Source organism: Pipistrellus kuhlii, unplaced genomic scaffold (assembly GCF_014108245.1).
Source record: "Pipistrellus kuhlii isolate mPipKuh1 unplaced genomic scaffold, mPipKuh1.p scaffold_m20_p_1, whole genome shotgun sequence".
Taxonomy (NCBI): Eukaryota; Metazoa; Chordata; class Mammalia; order Chiroptera; family Vespertilionidae; genus Pipistrellus; species Pipistrellus kuhlii.
Window position 1 is genome coordinate 26,868,717 of NW_023425404.1, and position 21,458 is coordinate 26,890,174.

The following is a 21,458-nucleotide window of genomic DNA, read 5'->3' on the forward strand; positions in this document are numbered from 1 at the left end:
GATAGAGCTGATGAAAGAAAACAGAAAATACCTTAGTTATTCAGCAGGTCTTTGTCACTTTTAAGGCAGAGACATTTTTTTATTTTAAAGAGAAAAATCCTGCCTTAACTTAAATAACACACCGAATCCATCCCAAAGAGCTTTGGGTGGAGTTTTCTTTATCTTTTAGTAGTCCCTTTTCATCCTTGGCCTCTGGTCTCTCAATTACAATATCATTTTTCAAAGGGAAAAATAGAGAACAATCCTTTGTATTTTTGCAAAGTCTTGTAAGGCATTATCAGCTATGGATGCAGGCTCTTCACAAAGCGTAGGGGAAAATACACTCTTCACAAAGTGTAGGCAAACACAAAAAGGGTGAGTTCATTTCTCAAAATGGAATTTGGTTCTATTCTAAGAAATGCAGCAGGAAAAGTTGGACTTGAAAAATGTGCTGTGCATGGGGAAATGGCGTTTCTGTATTCTGAGCTATGATTAGCCTTTTACCAGAATCATGTAGGTTTACCTCCTGATGGGGAGCAACCTTGGAGGGCTAGAGGGCCAGGCTGAACATGGGGCTGGAGGCAGGAGCTTGTGGCACAGGGAGTGTGGTTTCCGCTGAGGGACTCCCATTTCTGAGAAGTTGGTTCCTGGCGAGGACTGAGCACAATGTTGCTGGATATTTTCCTTAAAAAAAAAAAAAAAAAAAAAAAAGAAGAAGGAAAATATGAACAATTTTTAAGTGGGAAACAATTTTAAAAATTCAAAAGGATGTGTGAACTTCAAGATAACTCGTTTGCAGTACTGACCTGGAATGACATATGAGACAAATTGTTAAAGGAAGAAAAGCAACCTACAGAACAATACATACAGGGTAGTCCCATTTATTAAAAAACCCCTGCCCTACCTAGGTGTATATGCACGTATACATTTGTAGAGGCATAGAAAATGGTCTATAAAATAGTCTCTACATTGCTAACTGTGTTTCTGCTGAGGAGAGTTCAGTTATGTGGGAGGGTTGTGAGTGTTTAGAGGAGGTTTTAGCTTATATTGTATAAGGTTTTGTATTGTTGACATTTAAAAATAATAAAAATGCTTTCATGTATTGCTTATGTAATTAAAAACTATTTAAAACTAGGTGTTATTGTCCCATTACCAAAGTTTCCTCTTTTCTTAGAAAATACACACAAAAATAGGGAAAAAGAATAAAAATATTTTGTATTCTTTTATGGGCACAGCAGTGTCATTCATACTAGCAACAGGACATCGATCAGTTTTTGAAAGTCATCGCTGAAATAAGAGCATTTTCATGTACTGCTATAGCAGACCCAAATCTAGGCCTCTAAAGCAGTGGTTCTCAACCGTTCTAATGCCGCAACCCTTTAATGCAGTTCCTCATGTTGTAGTGACCCCCAACCACAAAATTATTTTCGTTGCTACTTCATAACTGTAATTTTGCTACTATTATGAATTATAATGTAAATATCTGTGTTTTCCGAAGGTCTTAGGCGACCTTGCTAGTGACCCACAGATTGAGAAGTGCTGCTGTACAGCCTAAGATCATTGGAAAACACAGATATTTACATTATGGTTCATAAACAGTAGCAAAATTACAGTTATGAAGTAGCAACGAAAATAATTTTATGGTTGGGGGTCACCACAACATGAGGAACTGTATTATCGATAAAGGGTCGCAGCAAAGAAAGGTTGAGAACCACTGCTAAGAAATATCGAAGTTCTTTTTAGAAAATATATCTTTATTGATTTCAGAGAGGAAAGGAAAGGGAAAGAGAGGCAGAAACATCAATGATGGGAGAGAATCTTTGTTCAGCTGCCTCCTGCATGCCCCCCAATGGGGTCCAAACCTACAATCCAGGCATGTGCCCTTGACCAGAATCGAACCTGGGACACTTCAGTCTGCAGGCTGACGCTCTATCCACTGAGCCAAACCAACCAGGGATCAAAGTTCTTTTTTTATTTTACATGTATATTAGGTTTGTTTTTCATTAATAAATGAAATGAGAGCTTCTGGGTCATAAAGTGGGTGCTTGGTTATTGGGAAGTCAGTGCCATGGTCTTCATTCTTTCTCTTCTGTCAGTGGTTGGTCATTTCCCTTAGTGGCAGCCATTTTGGGAATGTATTTTACTGATCAAGTCTTAGATGGATGAACTGCTGTCAATTCATCACAACTACCGGGATGGTAACTCAAAATAAATAACCTACTGTTTGTTGTTCCCTCTATAAGAGTGCAAATACTACAAACTCTGTACATTGAAAAATTATTTAGCTGAACAAGATGATATCTCTTTACTTGAAATTGCTAAAAAGATAAAGAAAATAAAATGAAGGAGCCTTTATCATTTAGATAAAAAATAGCTGGGAGAACAAAGCCACTTATTTTCAATGTGAAGTATATAAAATGGGAATACCAAATGTGTTTTCTTACCTCTTTGCATTTTGCAGTTGCCCATATGCTGCAGAGCTTAAAATTGAATGATTCATAGACAACATGGTGAAATGCTATGTAAGTTCATGCTGCATGTGAACTCTTGTAAATTGCAGTGCTGACATGAACTCAAACCCTTCACCATTCCAATTCGTTGTTAGAAAACACATGTTCAGGACCAGAGTGGCAAAAACTCCCCCGACAAGAGTTGCTGCTCTCCATTTGCACTCCGATTAGCAATTAAAAAAAAAAAGATCTAACAATTAAATACTTAAATAATGTTACAATCACCCCTCCTGTTTCCTATGTCACATTGTGCCGTGGAATTCCATGTAGAGCTTTCCTCAGAGAGAAGGAAAGAAGAATGAATGAAAATGTAGCAAACGAAATATTAAAAATGATCTGGGAGAGAGACGGAAGGTTGTTTCACACCCCCCCCCCTCCCCCCCCCCGGATTTCCCGATTGGGGAGAATAAAAGGACGTTGTTGCAGGGTTTTATTATCCACTCTCCGGCCTAATGCAGCGGCGGGGCTCTCCTCTCCGGAGAAACGCCGCGTTATCTTAAATGCACTGCAGCGTGCTGCAGCACTGAAGTGTTTCGGAGGAACAGTCACTCCATTATTTTTGCAGAGATTACCTGCTTCGAGTGAAACCTATCCGGAATCCTTTCTGACCCGGCTGGTATTGTGATATTGATAACCAGCCACACTTTCCAGCCCCTTATCTTGCCTTCTCCGGGATAATCTTTTCTTCTGGATCTTAATTCTGCTAATAGCACCCTTGACTGGCTGCCAGACAACAAACAGAGGCAGGTGAAAAATGAATGGCTCCAGCCTGACCGCTGATAACTTCCAAAGGCTTTTTATTCTCAACGTTCCCTCCAAAAAATACAAGATGACAGGCTGCCTGTCAATAGGCATTCCTCTTTTTCTGCTCTGCAGGCACCTCCCTCCCCCACCAGCCACCTCCCTTCCTATGATTTATCCCTGTGGGGAAATGGCTAGTGGATCTCTGTTCTATTTGCTTTTTTTTTCCTTCAATGCATTTTTCCTTTTTTTTTTTTTAATTTTGGAAAGTAATTACTTTCCGTTTGTGTGTGTGTGTGTGTGTGTGTGTGTGAAGAAGAGCTAGAAAATTCACAATAGTTGAGGAAGTAAAGTGTTCTCCTCCTCTCTTATTTGTAATGGTGAACCACTGAAGACAGTTCCATGTGAATTCTTCCAGACTCTTCTACCTTCAGGGACGGCCAAAAGTAGCTTTATAGTTGTGAGTACGCAAAACACAGAGTTTAATCTTGTATCATTACTTATTAATTACTGTATTATTTACTTGTATTACAACTATAAGCCCATGTTTGCCCACCCCATGTACACAGTAATATATGTCTACTTTATTCTTTTTAACGATGACAAAAAGTGATGCGATTATTCATATTGTGTTCTTCTAAATATTCATGAAGATCCTTTCTTACTATACACAAATATTCTTTTTCCATATTTAATGGCTGTAAGATAGTCCATATTATGCATGTAATATAATTAATTTAACCAATCCCCTGTTTATAAACACTTATTTTTAAAAATTTTTTCCCTATAGTTGGTGTGTAATACATTTCTAATTTCATTTTCTATTGCAGGAAGCATCCTTCGGTTTTTACAGCCACCCAAGAATTATTTCTAGTGGAGGTTTTGAAACCTCCATCATTTTTTGTGTTTTGTTTTCTATATTTTGTTTAAAAATCAGGAACATGTGATATGACCAAATCAACGGTGAGAGCTGGAGCAAGTCATTTCCCGTGTAACTGGTTAATGCCTAGATTTACCTCCTGTGATTCTCAGTCTTGGTGTAGTTTAAAATGAGCAAAATGCATGTGCACCACAGGTATGCAAAATAGTTTCCGAGAAAATACTTTCCTGATTTATTATCTGTGGAAATAAGTTATACAATTATGGGGGGGAATAAAACCCCCAAATTCTTATCCTGTGAAATCAATATACTACATTGGGTAGCACTTGCATGCTGGAAAGTACTGAAAACAGCTTACAGCCTTCCCCTGCAAGGGGCTCTGGAGAGGCTGTGGGGAACAATGGCCTGTTTGCTCCAGAGTAAAATTCCGGACTCCCGAAGGGGTCTCTGTCGATTGGTGGCTCTCAGACGTGGGCACGGTACTTAACTAAGTAGTGAAATCCATCTCAGAATAAGACTCATTTGGTACCAAAGCAATGATTTAGGTGGAACATTTGAACATCTGATTATAAGGTAAGTCCTACTAAGGAGGCCTGGCATGATTAGCTTTGCTGGAATATAAAAAAGTATCAACTGTTCCTTCAGGGAAATCATTTTAATAGATAACAGCATGTTGTACAATGTTTCATCAGTGATATTTAGATCTAAATTAAGAGCAGTTGTGAGATGGGTTGCCGATTTTTCTTGTGATAAAAGGGAAATAGTTCAAGAAATATAGACCAGATGTTATCTTAATCCAGACCTCATGTAAAAAAGCACACTACGGGACAGTAATAATAGTCCATTCTACCTGTTTTTAATTTTCCTACTCTCAGACACCCCCTGTGAAAAATAGATTAAACCAACACATCATTTATGCATCAGCACTAGACTGGGGTTTGCTTTATATGGAATGTACAGATTGAAGTTTGAAGCCACTGGTTTTTGATAAATGTTTTAAAATGCTCGTTTGACAGTAGCATTTAAGAGGGGCGGGGGGGGGGGGACCCTTAGATGGTCAATCGCTTAGAAGGAAAGTTCACAATTTGAGGATAATCCAGACTTCAAAAAAGATTGTTCCATTCATTGCTCCTTGACTCAGAGTTAAAATCTGTAATAAATTTATACAAAGTCAATATCCGAAAAATAGTAGGAAACTTCGCCTGCTCCTGAGAAGTGCTTCTGGTTCTTTTATAAGCCTCTACGGATGGTCTGTCTGCAACTACTGATAAGGAATCATGGCCTAATTGGTCCAGAATGTGACATTCACTGCCCTTCCCCCAGGGGGGAGCAGAGGAGGGTGTCCAGGGTTCGCTTTGCAGGAGAGGATCTTCTCAGCGATGCTTCTGTCCTGGAGGCCCTCCCATGCCTCTCACCGGATCTCACCTGTGCCCGAGAGAGACTGCACTGACTGTGGTGTTGCATGTTAAACTTGGACTCTAGGGGGCTCTTTGAAAAGTGTATGTGTATGTGAGAGCCATCCACAAGGGCCCTGAGAGCAGGGGACAGCTGCAGGGGCTGGCAGGGAGCGCTGGTGGGTGAAGTAAAATGGGTGGAAAACCAGGAGGAGGAGGGGGCGCCCAGGAGCGGGGTGCGCACAGGTAAGGGTGCAGGGACTAATCCATGGCCATCGCTATTATCTCAGGTGTGCTAGTTAAGGTCCAAAGTTACTTGTTTATCTTTGTTTCTGGAGAAGTTGGCAATGTAAAAAATCTCAATTTTTTAAAAATCATGGCAAAATATACATAACAGAATTTACCATTTTCACCATTTTTTTTTAAAGTGTACATTTGGTGGCATCAATACAGCCACATTGTTGTGAAACCAGCCCCAGAACGTTTTCCATCTTCCCGAATGAAACTTTGTGTTCATGAAATAACTCCCCGCTCTGGCCTCCCCCTAGCCCTTGGGAATCACTGTTCTACTTCCTGTCTTTATGTTTTGACTCATTCCAAGCACCTCCTCTGGGTGGATTCATACAGTATTTGTCCTTTTGTGACTGGCATGTTTCACTTGGCATAAGGTCCCCAAGTTCATCCATGCTGTGGATATGTCAGCATTTCCTTCCTTTTGAAGGCCGAACAATATTCCATTGTATGTAGATACAACACTTGGTTCATCCATTCATCTGTCTCTGGAGACTTGGGTTGCTTCCCACTTTTGACTGTTGTGAATAATGCTGCTACGAATCTCCTGATTTTCAGGCAGCATGCTGGCTGCTCGGCAGGGCAGGTCTTCAAGCTGGATGGAGGCCTGGGGTGGCCAGTTGTGATCTTTGCCTAAAAAACAAGCCCGTGGCAGCCAAATGCTACCTTTTCTCTGACACCAAGTAGCCGTGCATAGAAAGGGATACTAAAGTGATCACTGAATGGCCCCAAAGAGTTAAAATAGGTTGGGATTCTCTTCCTGGGCAAACTTTCTCAGAGGGAGAACTCTGCTCCTTGTGATGACGGCTGCCTCCAGGCCTTGCTTCTTTCTGGTTGCCAGGGGCCAATGGCGGTTACTGTGCAGAAGGCAAAGATCAGGCAGCCTCAGGCAGAGCAGCACTACCTGGGGGAAGACCGTGTCCACTGCCAGCAGGACGCTTCATTATTTTCCTCTGCAGAACCGAGGCTCTTTTCAAAATGCGGTATTTCCATTTTTGTTTCATGACAGAGAAGCAAGACTGTGTAATAAGAAAAATGAGCCTTTAGGGGCCGCCCACACAGCTCGACCTCTGCAGGGGGAGTTGTTCCAAACGCTTCAATAGGGATTACAAGTCAGGATTTACATTTTTAAATAATTAACCTCCCAGTCACCAGTGACAGTCTAAGGGCATTTTTAATGACCATTGTTGTTTTAATTGGAGTGACAGCAAACGTTTTTGTTTTGTGTTTTTTTGGAAAATGGCCCCTTCTTATCACAATCTAGGCAAAAAACAAGCGTTTGGTCATTCTGAAGACATAACAGCATGCTTTCCTAGCTCTAAATTACCTCCAAAGACTTCTCGCACTCAGCACTGTATTCCCAGCACAAAACTGTGCACACGCTGGGTGCGTGAAAAACCTTTTTAAATACTGGACTTTGGGACAACTGCATGCAATTTGTAAGGGAAGGTAGTAGGAGGGTTTAAAGAAGGTACTAGGAGGGTTTCCACCCAACGCATAGGATGGAAAGCACAACCCTGTTTGTGTGTCTCAAATATTCTTCCTGAAATCTACATTTGCTTTTAAAGTCAAAGACTTGCAAAAATGAACTCTTAATGGGAAAAAGATCCCGCCGGTAGTTGCGGCAGGACATACAGGTTAATACCGAAAGCATGTTATTAGTAATGACCAAGGACCTTTAGCCTCCTGTCCAGAATTCTGTTTTACTGTATGGAATGAGAATGTAAACTCTATCATGTTGGGCTATTTAGTAACTTATTAGTGCATTCATCTTTTCATCATTTGACAGGTGGAAGTAGTAGTTCAGTTTTTAGTTTTAATTATAAGGGATTCCAGATGTAGAATGCTACCCAAATTAAAACCAGAGCCGCTCATATGTCTTTTCAAAGCGGGCTGACTTCAAGGTATCTGCTTTTCATTTCAAAATGTTATTAAAGCTATTACTAAGAAATTCATAGTCTTAGCCTGTTCCAATAATTGACACCTTTAAAGTGACTAAACAGATTTAGAGTGTGCAGAAAAGTAAATTTGTCTTAGAGAATGACCCTAATCATCTATTTCCATATAATGGACAAATCGGGGGGCCCTCGGTATTAGCCTGGGAGCTGATGAATTAAGCGAAGGGGGCCCCTCCCTCTTCTTTCCCCGTTTTGCCTTTGTCTTCCTAATTAAACTCTACGTTCACAGAGCGGCATTTTAGAAATAAAGATTTCAGGGTTTGTGCCCACCAGAACTTGCAGTTCCTCCATCTCAAGTTTGCCCTTTGGAACAAAGCAGAACTATTTGCATAGAAACAAAACAACCCGAAGCCAGAACACTTTTTTTGTTGTTGTTTTTAGTTCTTTTGATCAAGCAGTCTCGGGGGAGTCCAGTCCACCCCAACTTTCTCCAACACCCACATCTAGCTAGGTGTTCATGGCGCACCTATGCAAGCGGCTTCAGGAACGGCGGAGATTTTTTAGTCATTAGAAGGATAGCTTGGCCGGGCTGATAAATTAGAGAAATAACTTGTTTGGTGTAAACCGAACCTGTTTCTGAGGCAGAAATGTTAGGCTTTTATCCTCTGGAGTGTGATTGAAAGGGTGAGAAGTTAATTTGGCAGCCTCGCTTCTATGGTTTCATAATGTTTCTCTCCACTCCCCTCCCCCTCCCTCCAGCCCCAGCCCAGCCTGGCGTTGCAGCTCTCTGCGCCTGCCCTCATACAAGGCAGGACCGTGACCCCAAACGGAACCCCTCTCCCCAGGGCACTTTCTGAGCAGCAACAGCTTGGCTCAAGTGTTTCTTATGAACAGCCGTCCAGAGCACTTGATCTAAATCATGCCATTTCCTTCACAGCATGGCACAGTTAACAAGTCAGTGCACCAACACAATCTACAGATGGCAGTTCAAAAGGTGCGGGTCCCCCCAGCAAGATAAAGGGCAGGCGGTTCCAGGGGGATGCTCATTACCCGGATGCAGCCGGGGGCTCGGGAGGGGTGTGAGCGCGCGGGTGTGGGGGTGTGGGTTGGGGGGGGCGGGTGTGGGGGTGTGGGTTTGGGGGGCGCCCCAGCTCAGCTCCGAAAATGCACGCACGGGTGTTCGGGGAGAGACGTTATTGAAGGAAAGTGCAAACAGCTTGCAGAGAAAGGCTGCCTCCGGCCTGGGCTGCCTCCTTCCAGAGCCAGGAGCGGGGAGCGGGTGGTGACAGGGTACAGCACTTACCTTGCTCCATGTATCTGCAAACCCCGGCAATTTCCTGAGCAAAGCTCCCGACATCAAAAGCGGTGGGGGGAGCTACCGGCGAAGGCACGGGGTCCCCCCTCCCCGCGCGGGGAAAGCGCCCTGGTCCGATCCGCAGAGGCGGGGCCCGCCTGCCAGAGCGCGGCCTGCGCGCTGCTCCTCCGCAAATTACATTAGCGCTAATGTCTAGCGAGGAATCCACGAGACATATTGGGCCTTTAGACTTCAAAACAGGCCCAAATTGGAACCACATTGCGGGAATGCTTCTTAGCTAACATTTATATTACTTCAGTTACCAAATCCAGACTAAGTCCCGGACTCGGCAGGGGAGGACATAATATATTAGGAAGTAAAAGGAGGGTGTTCTCTTCTGGCCTCCTTTTTTATAAAAAGAAAAAAAAAAAAAAGAAAGAAAAGAAAGTGCACACACACACACACACACACACACACAGCAAGGAAATGACTACAAGGCTCTAAAATGTGGGTTTCCAGAGGCCGATAGGGGGGCCGCTCCCCGCCCCGACAGGCCCCCCAGCTGCGCGCCTGCCCCGTCTCCCGGGAGCGAGTGCGCACGGAGCCGGGCTGCGAGGGGAGAGGCTCGGGTAACGGCAGTTAATGAGAGGCGCAGAGCCAGAAGATTCCAAGGGGGCTTGGTGAGTTGTCAGAGGATGGGATCTATCTCTGGAGGCCCAATCAGCCTCTCCCGAGCGGATCCCTGAAAGCAAATCTCTTTGGGAAGGCGCGAGCCAGCGCGTTACCACGTATTTCAGCGCCCGTGTTGTTTCTGAGTTCTGTCAAGGCGGCCAGCGAAGATGTTTCCTTTCTACACTTATTTTCAATGTGAAGGTACTGAAATGGAGAACATTCCTATAGCTCAGAAATGTCAACAGCAGGGCTGCCTGAGAGGGGCTAGATGGTGCAAGAGATACTTCTTTTAAAGAGGGCAGTGCAGGGAGAAGAACTCAGATTTACAAAGAGTGGCTTGGAGGTCATTCTGTTGCCTGGACTGGTTTGAAGTTGACACTGGTGTGAATGCCTTTGGCCAACGGATTTCCACAATGAGCTCCCCTATCCCCCCCCCCCCCTTTTTTTTAACCACTCCGTCCCCTACCCCCTGCCAAAAAGGGAAGAAAAGGGAAATAAAGCTGAAGGGAGATAAGCCAGCAGATGTAAAGTTCAGACTGGGCAGAGGGGGGTTTAATTCCAGCTGCGCCCCAGTAGGACAGATTTCACCATGGTCTATCCTATTAAGGGCCTCAGCCATCATCTAGGGGCTGGGACTATGGTCCTTATCAGGTTCCTGATACCATGAGAGTTTGAAAACCTCTCGCTGATTTTCCGAAGAATGGAAATCAATGAGTTACAGTGCACTGCTATGAGCTTTAGGCATTCCCTCTCTAAAGTTTATTCCTACATGGAATTTCCAAGACGTGGGTATGACTTTGGAGAGAAATAGTCTTATTTCCATATATCTGTAACCAAACAGTATTTGTTTTGTCAGAGGCCCACATTGCATCAATTACCTTGGATTTGTTATCATAAAAGAAAGTTTAATTTGCCATCTCCCATTCACTTAGAATTTCCACTGGGACATACATAGAGATGATCAGTTTTTTCTCTGCTTTGAGTGGAAGAGGCTATTGGCTTAAAGTACCCGTGTGGACTCACAGATGATGATAACATGCAAATTTATGAAATTGGTCAAGGACCAGAACTGGGTTTGTATCCCCATGGAAACGAGCATAATGGAGCGGTCATCTCAGGCTCTCGGAATCCTTATTGGCGGTTTGGATAACCTGTTTTGGCTTGCTGTAGAAAACGGGAACAAATACTGACTATGTTTACTACAAGTCGTCACTATGAAGTACATGTGGGGAAGACCAGAGAATGAGAATTTGGAAGACAAAACAAAAACAACAAAAATCAGAACTTGCATCATCAAGTGAGCTTTACTTTTTGAAGAATCACCTTAAGAGCTGATGCATCTATGCTAATGATGCTCCCATTGAAGAAAATATTCTCAAAAATGCTGATTTGAAATTACCTTCAGAACCAGTATGCAAACTATTCAAGAGGTCTACTAATTGCTCTTACCCATCCCCAACTCTGTCACTTACCTTGACCATGTATTTATCTGAGCCAGAAGATTTGATACCAGTTGCACTTTTCAAACCCAGCCTCCAAGGAGGGACACCCCCCCCCCCCCCCAGGGATACCATCCATGAGAAATAGACTGTACCTTTGAAGACAAGGCCAGAACAGAAATGGAAAAATATTTGAACAAGGGAAGACTTCATGCTATTAAAGATATTATTCATTATCTGTTTGTCATACTCTTTAGATGGAAAAGCATCTAAAGTGATTAAACTGAGAGAATTGGAATAAAAACTTTCAGCAATTCCTGACTTCCACCTTAGGGGCCTGTGGTATTTATTACACTGAATGTGTCAGATTTGATGTGACTTCAAAGCACAACTTAGTTAATGAGCACCAACTTACATTGTATTTTCCCCTTTTCTATCATTGACTGAACAAAGAAGCTATGTGAAACTTTGATATATTGGATTGTTGTTTACCACAATTCACTCCTTCCCTGTAATGGAATTCTAAATCCCTCTTCCTGTGAAGTGTGATTTGCCCCTGCCTCCGTATACTTGCTTGACTTGTGGCTTTGAGCTTCATCATGTGACATACGCTGGCCAGTGGAGATGAATGGGTGTGGAGCTGGGCAGAGACCAGAAGAACTATAGCCAACCAACACCACTCATGAAACCAGGGCAAGATAGATATTTGTTGTAAACCATTGATGTATTGAGGTTGTTTGTTACTGTAGCAAAATGTGGACATGTTAGATATAATATCATAATTTATACATACAAGGCAGATAACATTTAACTTAGTGAGGACATAAAGATATTTTCTAAATGTCAATCACCTGGAAAAAAAAATATCTAAGGAATTATATTCAGGACTCCTGACCTAACTAAAATACTTAAAGATTTCCACAAGGACCTAATCTTGTGCATTGTGTTTAAGGCAATATTTGTTGGTGGAAGGTAGTCAGTGCATTTCTAATAATTACAAATGAATTTGAAGAATCTATTAATAGATATCATATTTGATAAGCAAGTCTCAGCATTTTTATGTTATGGGAATCTTCAAGCACTGTCAATAGTGTTTACAGGCAGGTGGTGCACATTTTAGGAGTACAGGTTACATGGTAACTTCCAGTGGAGACCTCTAGAATATAATTGCCAAATCATCTATAGGAATAACATATACACTTGAGAAAGCAAATATCAGCTCATCTTATCCTGTGTCAAGACACAAACTTTTACTCCTTGCATTCTCAGAACTGGGACAAATATTGCAAAAATTTATGTGGAACCACAGAAGACCTGAATAGTCACAGCAATCTTGAGAAAGAAGAGCAAAGTTGGAAGAATCATGCTACCTGTTTTCAAACTATACTACAAGGCCATAGTAATCAAAGCAGCATGGTGCTGGCATAAAAACACACAAATAGATCAATGGAACAGAATAGAGAGCCCAGAAATAAACCCACACTTTTCTGGTCAATTAATATTTGACAGAGGGGTAAAGATAGTCTATTCAATAATTGGTGTTGGGAAAATTGGACAGTTATGTGCATAAAAAGAAGAAACCACCTTCTTACACCATACACAGAATAAACTCAAAATGGATTAAAAACTTAAATGTTAGACTCAAAATCATAAAAATCCTAGAAGAAAACATAGGCAGTAAGATCTTGGACATTTCTCATAGTAATATTTTTTCTCTCTGATATATTGCCTTGGGCAATATGGGACTACATCAAACTGAAAAATTTTTGCACAGGGAAGGAAACCATCAACAAAATGAAAAGACAACCCACTGAATGGGAGAACATAATGATATATCTGATAAGGGGTTAATATCCAAAATTTATAAGGAACTTATAAAACTCAAAACCAAAAGCCCCCAAACAATCCCATTAAAAATGGGTAAAGGGCCTGAATAGACACTTCTCCAAAGAGGGCATACAGATGGCTAATAGACATATGAAAAGATGCTCAATGTTACTAATTATCCAAGAGATGTAAATTAAAACCACAATAAAATATCACCTCACATCTGTCAGAATGGCTATTCATCAATTAATCAACAAACAGGTGTGATGAGGATGTGGAGAAAAGGGAACCCTCATATACTGTTGGTGAGAATGTGGATTGGTGCAGTCACTGTAGAAAGCAGCATGGAGTAACCTCAAAAAATAAAAAATGGAACTGCCTTGTGACCCAGCAATTCCACTTCTGGGAATATATCTGAAGAAACCTGAAACACCAATTTGAAAGAATATATGCATCCCTATGCATTGCAGTATCATTTATAATGGCCAAGATTTGGAAGCAGCCCAAGTGTCCATCAGTAGATGAGTAGGGGGGAAAAAAAAAAAAAAAAAAAAGCATTGGTATATTTACACAGTGAAAAACTACCTAACCATAAAAAAGAAGGAAATCTTATCCTTTGAGACAGGATGGAGATTACCTGGAGACCATTATGCTACGTGAAATAAGCCAATCAGAGAAAGACAAGTGTCACATGATATCACTTATATGTAAAACCTAATGAATAAAATAAACTAACAAAATAGAAACACACTCATAGGTAGAGAACAGACTGATAGCTGTCAGAGGGAAGGGGGTTGTGTAGCTGGGTGAAAAAGGTGAAGGAATTTAGCAAAGCAAAACAAACAATCAAAAAACAACTCACAGACATAGACAATAGTATGGTGATTACTAGAAGAGGTAGAAGAGGATATAGAGGGGATAAATGGTAATGGAAGGATGGAAGGAGACTTGACTTGGGGTGGTGAACACAATACAATATACAGATGATGGATTATAGAATTGTACACCTGAAACCTATATAATTTTATTAATCAATGTCACCCCTAATCTATATGTATATAAAGCCAGTGACTGAAGTGCTGTAAAGACCAGAATGACCAGTCATTATGATACTCACTGCAGCCAATGAACAGGCCTGATGGGGGGTGAAGCTGGCCAGCCAACCTCCCATGTCCCCTCTCCCAAGCCAGCCTCACCCCTGATAAGCTTCTCCCATCCTGATTGACCTGCCCCACCCTGATTGGCCTGCAGCCTCTCCACATGCTTGCTCCCACCCCTGGTGGGCCCCCACCACCCTGAATGGCCCTCAACCCCTCCCCTCACCTGGCCCCACCCCAGATCGTCCCCCCACCCCATCCACCCTGATCAGGGGCAGGGCCAGCTGGCTAATTGCCTGTAGCCGCTACCCCTGACTGGCCCTGTCCCTGATGGGCCCCCACTACTCTCATCAACCCATGGCCCCTCCCCCAGCCAGCTCTGCCTTCAATCAGTCCCTCACTCCAATCAAGGGCAGGGCCAGCTGGCCAAGGACCCATGGCCCCTCCCCAAGGCCGCTGGCTCCCAATCAGCCCTGCCAACCCACCACCACATCCCCTCCCCATGGCTGGTCCCATCCCCAATTGGCCCCCCTACCCCAATCGAGGCCGTGCCTGCTGGCCAATCACCTGTGGCTCTTCCCCCCAGCCAGCCTTACCCTAATCAGGCCCCAATTGGGACAGGTCAGCTGCCAGCCGGCTGGACAGTCAGCCGGCCAACCTCCCACCATCTCTTCCTTCTGACAGGCCTGGCCTCGATACACCCATTGGGGTTGGGCTGGCCGGATGCCACCCATGCACAAATTTGTGCACCGGGCCTCTAGTACATTCAGTAAAAAAGGAAAAAAAGAATCTCTTCACTTTCCTTTCTGGATCTAGTTAAGAAAAAGCAGCTACAAGCAAAGATATTGCTATTTTAACATTAGACAATTTATAATTCCAAATACTTCCTTGGGCTGTTTCTTAAAAACAAGCTCACTTCATTGAATAGATCTACTAGAATAGTGTATCATTTTTTTCCCTGTCATATATGATGTCTTTGCCTCTGGGAAGTGAAACTTGAGGGTTTGAAAGAAAGCATAGCACCATCATCTCTAAAATTTGCTAGATGACAGAGATACCTAAGAAACTCCAGGTTCTTTCTCTTTGTTCTCTCCTTCTCTCTCAGATGTAGAAACATATTTTCTCTATGGAATGAACTCTGTAAATTGAGTATTTAAGATTTAGATGTTTATCTCAAAAGGGTTTTAGAAAACCATCTCTCAGTCTTTGGCTGTACTTGATTGAGTTTAAAAAGTTTAACCTATCAACTGGCATTTTCATTTCTAGGTATGTAATAAGTTGAGCCATATGAATTTGTCATTTTGTAGTTCAGAATGGTTGAATATTGGCAATTTCACATGATTCAATCTAAACATCAAAAGGAAACCCTCACACATGTTTAGAAGAAGGTCAATGTTTATCACAGAATTATTTCAATAAAAAAACCTGAAAACTATCTAAATGTTCCCCAATAGAAGAATGAGCAAATTACATGCTATACTAGTAAAGCTGATAAATTGGATGGAAAGAACTACCTCTACCATGTTATAAGTCTCAGAGAGATAATTAAAGTGAATTAAAGAGATGTGAAGATTTCAATTAAAATTGTACATTATGATATAATTTATGAAATGTTTAAAGGCACACAAAATGATAACATTTATTGGTGTAGATATATTAATATATGATAAAGAATACAAACATTCAGAGAAAGGATCACTGATCAGAGCAGAGAGGAATAGATTTGGGAAGATTCTATTATGTTTTGTTAAAAAATGATCCAGAGATTCAAAAATGTTGGTAGAGTAAGTGGAAGCTACACTGACACTCTTCCAGAACCAAATGAAGTAAATTAAAATACAGAAGAACCACCCTGAAAAATCAACTAAAGACTAGCTAGGGAGATCCCTGATAACCAAGGATGGAAAGTGAAGACCACTAGAGACTGATAGAAGTGATGGAGGTGTGAAAGGGCTGGTTGGGCTCCCACAGGCAGCAGCTGACATTCTGGATGGATATCTCAGCTGTGAGGGTTCCCACTGACACCTCTAGGGTCTAAACCCCAAGCTGGGCTCCCTAGTCCAGAGCATCATAACTGAGAAAAGTGCCACATACCATCTGGCTGTGAAAAGCAGCAGGGTTGTTTTGAGAGATTGCTGGAAATGCAGGCACATTCTTAAAAGGCCAATACACAAAATTTCATAGGTAGGATAGGGCCTAAATGGGCAGCCAGACATCCCTCTCACAATTCAGAACTGCTGGCTCCCAACTGCTCACCTGCCTGCCTTCCTGATTGCCCCTCCCGGCTTTTGCTTGCCAGCCTGATCACCCCCTAACCACTCCCCTGCCGGCCTGATTGAAGTCTAACTTCTCCCCTGCCAGCCTGCTTGCCCCTAACTGCCCTCCCCTGCAGGCCTGGGTCTCCCCCAACTTCCCTCCTTTGCAGACCTGGTCCCTCCCCTGCTCGCCATCTTGTGGTGGCCATCTTGTGTCCACATGGGGGCAGCCATCTTGTGTGTTGGAGTGATGGTCAATTTGCATATTACTCTTTTATTAGATAGGATGTGTTGTTTGCTCCTGACCCTAAATTCTGGAAAGACATCTTGAAGTTCCTCTAACCTCCAAGCCAGTGTTTGTGTCAAGGGTTGGGGGTGGGAGTAGGAGTGGGAATGAAGGACAGGGAGCAACTATATACATTGGATTGCTTTGGGCACAAACCTCAGAAAACCCTAAGCCAACTGGATTAAACATATGAAGATTTACTGTTTCACGTGATAAGAAATCCAAAGGCAGGATGATCTCTTGAGTGTGTTGCTTCAATATCAACAGCCCAGGTTCTTTCCATCTCCATCACCAGCCAGCCCCTGGGTTGACTGAATCTTCCAGTTTGGGAGCACAATGACTACAGCAGTGCCAGGAGTCACGTCCACTCAGGCCGGGGTACATGGCAGAGAAGACTGGTTTATGAGTGAGGAAATACTTCCTAGGAACCTCCAGCAAACTTTTCCTCACATCATGTTGGCTAGAGTCCAGTCATATACTTACTCCGAAAACATTCCTTAAAAGGCCCCTGGGGTTATCTTAGAGCAGTTGGGTTTGGTTCTGGAACATGTCCCCCAAAGGAGTATGGCTGTGAAGAGAATTAGTGGTTGACTGATTAAAACCAGGGTTCTCTCAGGCAGAAAGACAGTAGGGATGGATGCTGGGTAGACAACCGGCATTGTTGACTCCTGTGGTCTGGAGTGTGTATGGGTGTTAAGTTTCACCATAATCTTCATTAGCTTACTCTCCTAGTGCCCACTGCCAATAACTACTATCTAAGTGATATTTGTAAGCTGCTAGATTGCCTTCAAGTTCCCAACCTCCCTTATGTCCAGATGGTTTCCCATAAGCCCCTTCTATATGAAGTCTAGGACTATTACTGCTTACTCCCTACCCGGCAGGGATTTCTAATCAGCAGCTCAAGTGTTAAAAGTAAACAATATTAGAAGAAAAAAAAGTTCATTTATATGGACCCATCAGCATTAAAAAAAAAAAATTATTGATTTCTTACAGAGAGGAAGAGAGAGGGATAGAGAGTTAGAAACATCGATGAGAGAAAATCATGGACCAGCTGCCTCTTATACACCCCCCACTGGGGATGTGCCTGCAACCAAGGTACATGCCCTTGACTGGAATCGAACCCAGGACCTTTCAGTCTGAAGGCCAATGCTCTATCAACTGAGTCAAACCGGTTTTGGCCCCATCAGCATTTTTATTTCTATCTTAACATTATCAACTTAAAATTTTTACCTTGTTTATATTTTGGGACATTGCAAGTTTTTACTTAGGGTATATTCACTTGCCCAATTTGAGATTGTAAAGATATTTTCAAGAATTTTCCAGACAGTGTTTCCATTTTGGCAGCAGCCATCTTGACTTTTTTCTTTCTGTGAATCAGATGAGATACTTGTCACATTTCAAATTATTCATTTGCTCTGTGAATCTGCTTGTTGTGGTGACCAGAAAATTTGTTGGCTGAGGGGAAAAAAAGTTTTATGTTGTGGTGGGATTGTAGGTTGTAGAGGGAGTGGAAAAGAAGTGGCTTTAAGAAGAGGAATGGAAATCCATTGACTGTTTTGAGTCTTCTACAAAAGGGACAGAGGAGATGAATGCTTTATTTTGGCTCCCAGAGAAAAGTTCCCAGGACTTGTACAATGACAACAGGTTGACCAGTTGTCTTCTCCTTTGTCAGTCATATACTGTTTTCATGTTTCTTTCTCCAAATGCATATTCACATTAAAATCTAAATCTGTGACCTTTTCCCTCTGGATGTGGGGAGTCTCTCCCGCTATGGAGAAGTCTTCTGAAGCAGGGGGACCCCAATGCTTTTTTTTTTTTTTTTTTTTTTTTTTTTTTTTTTTTTTTTTTAACAGGATAGGCCACTCCAATAATAATTACAGAAGTCAGAGATTAGAAGGGACATTTTGGGGACTTGTTTGAAGGAGAGAGGAGAAATAAGACTTTCCCTCTGGTTTCATCAAGGATTCTTGTAAAATAAAATTTAATTGAAAAGAAAAACACAACCCAACTCGAGTTCTTTTCCCTGAAGTGTCATTCCTTTCCCTTAACCAAATTAAGGTAACAAAACAAAATTCTAGCTCTTGCCTTCTAACTCCAGCCAACGATCTCCCTTTACTGGACCCTGGGAAAACTGCGAGTTAACAGATCAGGCCTGGCCTCTACAAACCTCTTCAAATTCTGCCTCTGCTGCTTTCCAGCAGGGTAATCATGGTCAAGTCACCGAATTTCTCTGAAATTTCGACTCCTCATCTGTACATTGACATAGTAATGATACCTTTTTTGTTGGGTTCATGCCAGATGCAAGCACACTGTCTGTGACATCAAATGTGTTCAACCAAAGTATGATATATACAGACATCTCTGTATTATAATGATTGTTTGAGTTTTATTGAGAGGGATATCACAAAACTGTAATTAGCACAGGCTGTCTAATAGACTCTACATTCCATCGATGTTTCTAACTCTTTTTGTACAGTTGAATACAGAACTTACCTCAAGTTCAGCCTCAAAAAATCATAATCACGGACAGTTGCCTGAAAGATGTGGAATCTCTACTTTCATTCTCAAATATTCTAAATTCTACACCTAGATCAAGCCAGACCACTGAGGCACTCTTAATCAAGGTTAGTTATATACTATTTTAAAGAACAGATAAAAAAAAAAAAAGGCAGAGGGATCCTTGTCTGAAGTAGGTTGGCAAAAGTAGAGGAATCTAGTGGAGAAATAAGTGGATTAATGATGTGACAACTTCTCAGTATTTGAGTACCTATTAAAAGGAAAGATGTATGTTTATCTGACAGGCTGAGAGATGAGAGATAACGACAAAAGAAAATAGATTTATAGGGGATATTCATCTAGTCCAAAAAAGGAGGGAAGATGGAGTAAAAAGAAACCTCAATAACATAACACATTGTATTAATTACCAAATGAGGTTCTTCTTGAGCAAAAAGTAAACTGATGAATACATGGATAATTTTACATCCTTACTATTTATCTCCAATGATACCTGCTACCTAGTACACATTCATAATAATACTTTCCACAGGTGATTGGATGACACACAAATTACTGCTATAGACTCACTATAGTATTTGAAATATAAAGTTTTTAGAAGAGAATGCTTTGTTTTTATGTCATATCTCTCAGGGTTGTTAGTCTTGTGCCCAATATTAAATATAGAACTTTGAGTTCTATCATTTATACTAAAGGCCATTGGATTACTATTTTTGTCATTATCATGATATTTCTCTCAGTGCTCTTGGATCAAGAAGTTAATTTTCTTTTTAAAAATAAAAAAGTTTCAATTACAGTTGACAGTCAACATTATTTTATATTAGTTTCAGGTGTACAACATAGTGGTTAGATATTAATATAATTTACAAAGTGACCCCCCTGATAATTCTAGTACCCACCTGGCATCATACAGAGTTATTACAATATTATTGACTATACTGCTATACTGTACTTTTATATCCCTGTGATTATTTTGTGACTACCAATTTGCACAAAAAGTTCATTTTCATAAAACAAAAGTAATTGCCTCTTTAAGGTGATGGCAGCTGCATGTGTATGTGTATGGCAGCTGTATGTATATCATTAGGTTGAACGCTGGGAAAAAAGAACTCTGCTGAATCTTAAGTTAATTGAATGAATTCAAACTCATTAGAAATGTTTTAGGTTCTGCAAAAGCCAAAATGTCTTTTGCCTCAAGTGCTTTTTCACTTGCCCTTTAAACTCTGGTGCAGTTTAGGAGAAATTTAATCTGCATGTTTGTGATTCATTTTTACTTCACTCATCCCTGTATGGTTTTAAAGAGTTAGTTGGTGTTCAGCAAATGTTGAAGCTACATTTTTTCCCTTAGTACTTGGAAGATGGATTTTCCCAGAGTAAATAAACTCAAATCCCCAAAGGTTCAGGATCAGCAAGAAACTCAGAGCCCATGAAGTTTAGTTTAGTTCCACACTTACCAAAAACGTGTCTTTCTCTTATTCCTATGGGTTTCACACAACCTTTTGTGTTGGACTTTGCAGAAGCTTTCCTGTGCGTGTCACCGAGTTGATATTTGGTTGTGCAGTCTTGCATATCTCTCCCTCACAGTGCCTCCCCAACGCCAGAAACAGGAGATGCTTGCTCTCAAAAGGCTCCAACTCCATTATTACACTATTTAACTTAGAACTAAAATTTCTCCTTTCCAAACCTCATTTGCCAAGAGCAGAAATCCTTGATCCCAAACAGCCCATCTTTCAATATGTTTAATCTCACTCTAGCATGAGGCCAAAATTCAGCTCTCTCTACCATCTCCTCCTAATATGCCCTTATACTTAGAAATGCTTATTTTCTTTCTCATTATAGGGGTTTCTCCTACTAGGATCTTCTTAAGTTCTAACCAATTAATCTGAATTGTATAGGTAATTATGTATTAAATGTATTCTGCTCCCAAGGTCAACAGACACAATGCCCATTTCCCATTATTTTTGTATGAGACAAGGTGGATTACTGTTATTCCTCTTTGCTTGTGTGCAGAGCCTTGATTTTGGGGTCCAGCCTTCTCTTATGTAACTTAGAAGTGAATCTTGAATGGTTTGCATCAATCATGATGATTCTATTCTTCTGGCCAGTGTTTGGTTTAGATGGAGACTGGACCCAAATACTGGCCAAAGAGACATGAGGGCTAAGTCTGCTGGGGATTTCTGGGAAAGAGGACTCATACTCTTCAAAGGGGACCTGCTGAAGAAATAGTGTCCCTTTCTTCTGTTGTATCCTATTGTGTCTAGAGGTTGCTGTATTTTGGTGTGATGCTTGGAATTGCACCAGCCATCCTGTGACCCGGGGAATAGCAGCTCAGAGGACATATCTGACACACTGAGGGCTTCAGAGTAGAAAGAGGGCAAGAG

The 21,458-nt window shown here is 41.6% G+C and overlaps 1 long non-coding RNA gene across 1 annotated transcript; it reads left to right on the plus strand.

The window, feature by feature from the left end:
• The first annotated feature begins 1,123 nt into the window (after window positions 1-1,123).
• LOC118731554 lies at window positions 1,124-16,067 on the plus strand. The gene is made up of 3 exons (XR_004991902.2): window positions 1,124-1,136; window positions 13,728-13,731; window positions 15,850-16,067. It is a non-coding gene; the product is annotated as an uncharacterized LOC118731554 (long non-coding RNA).
• The last annotated feature ends 5,391 nt before the right edge of the window (window positions 16,068-21,458 follow it).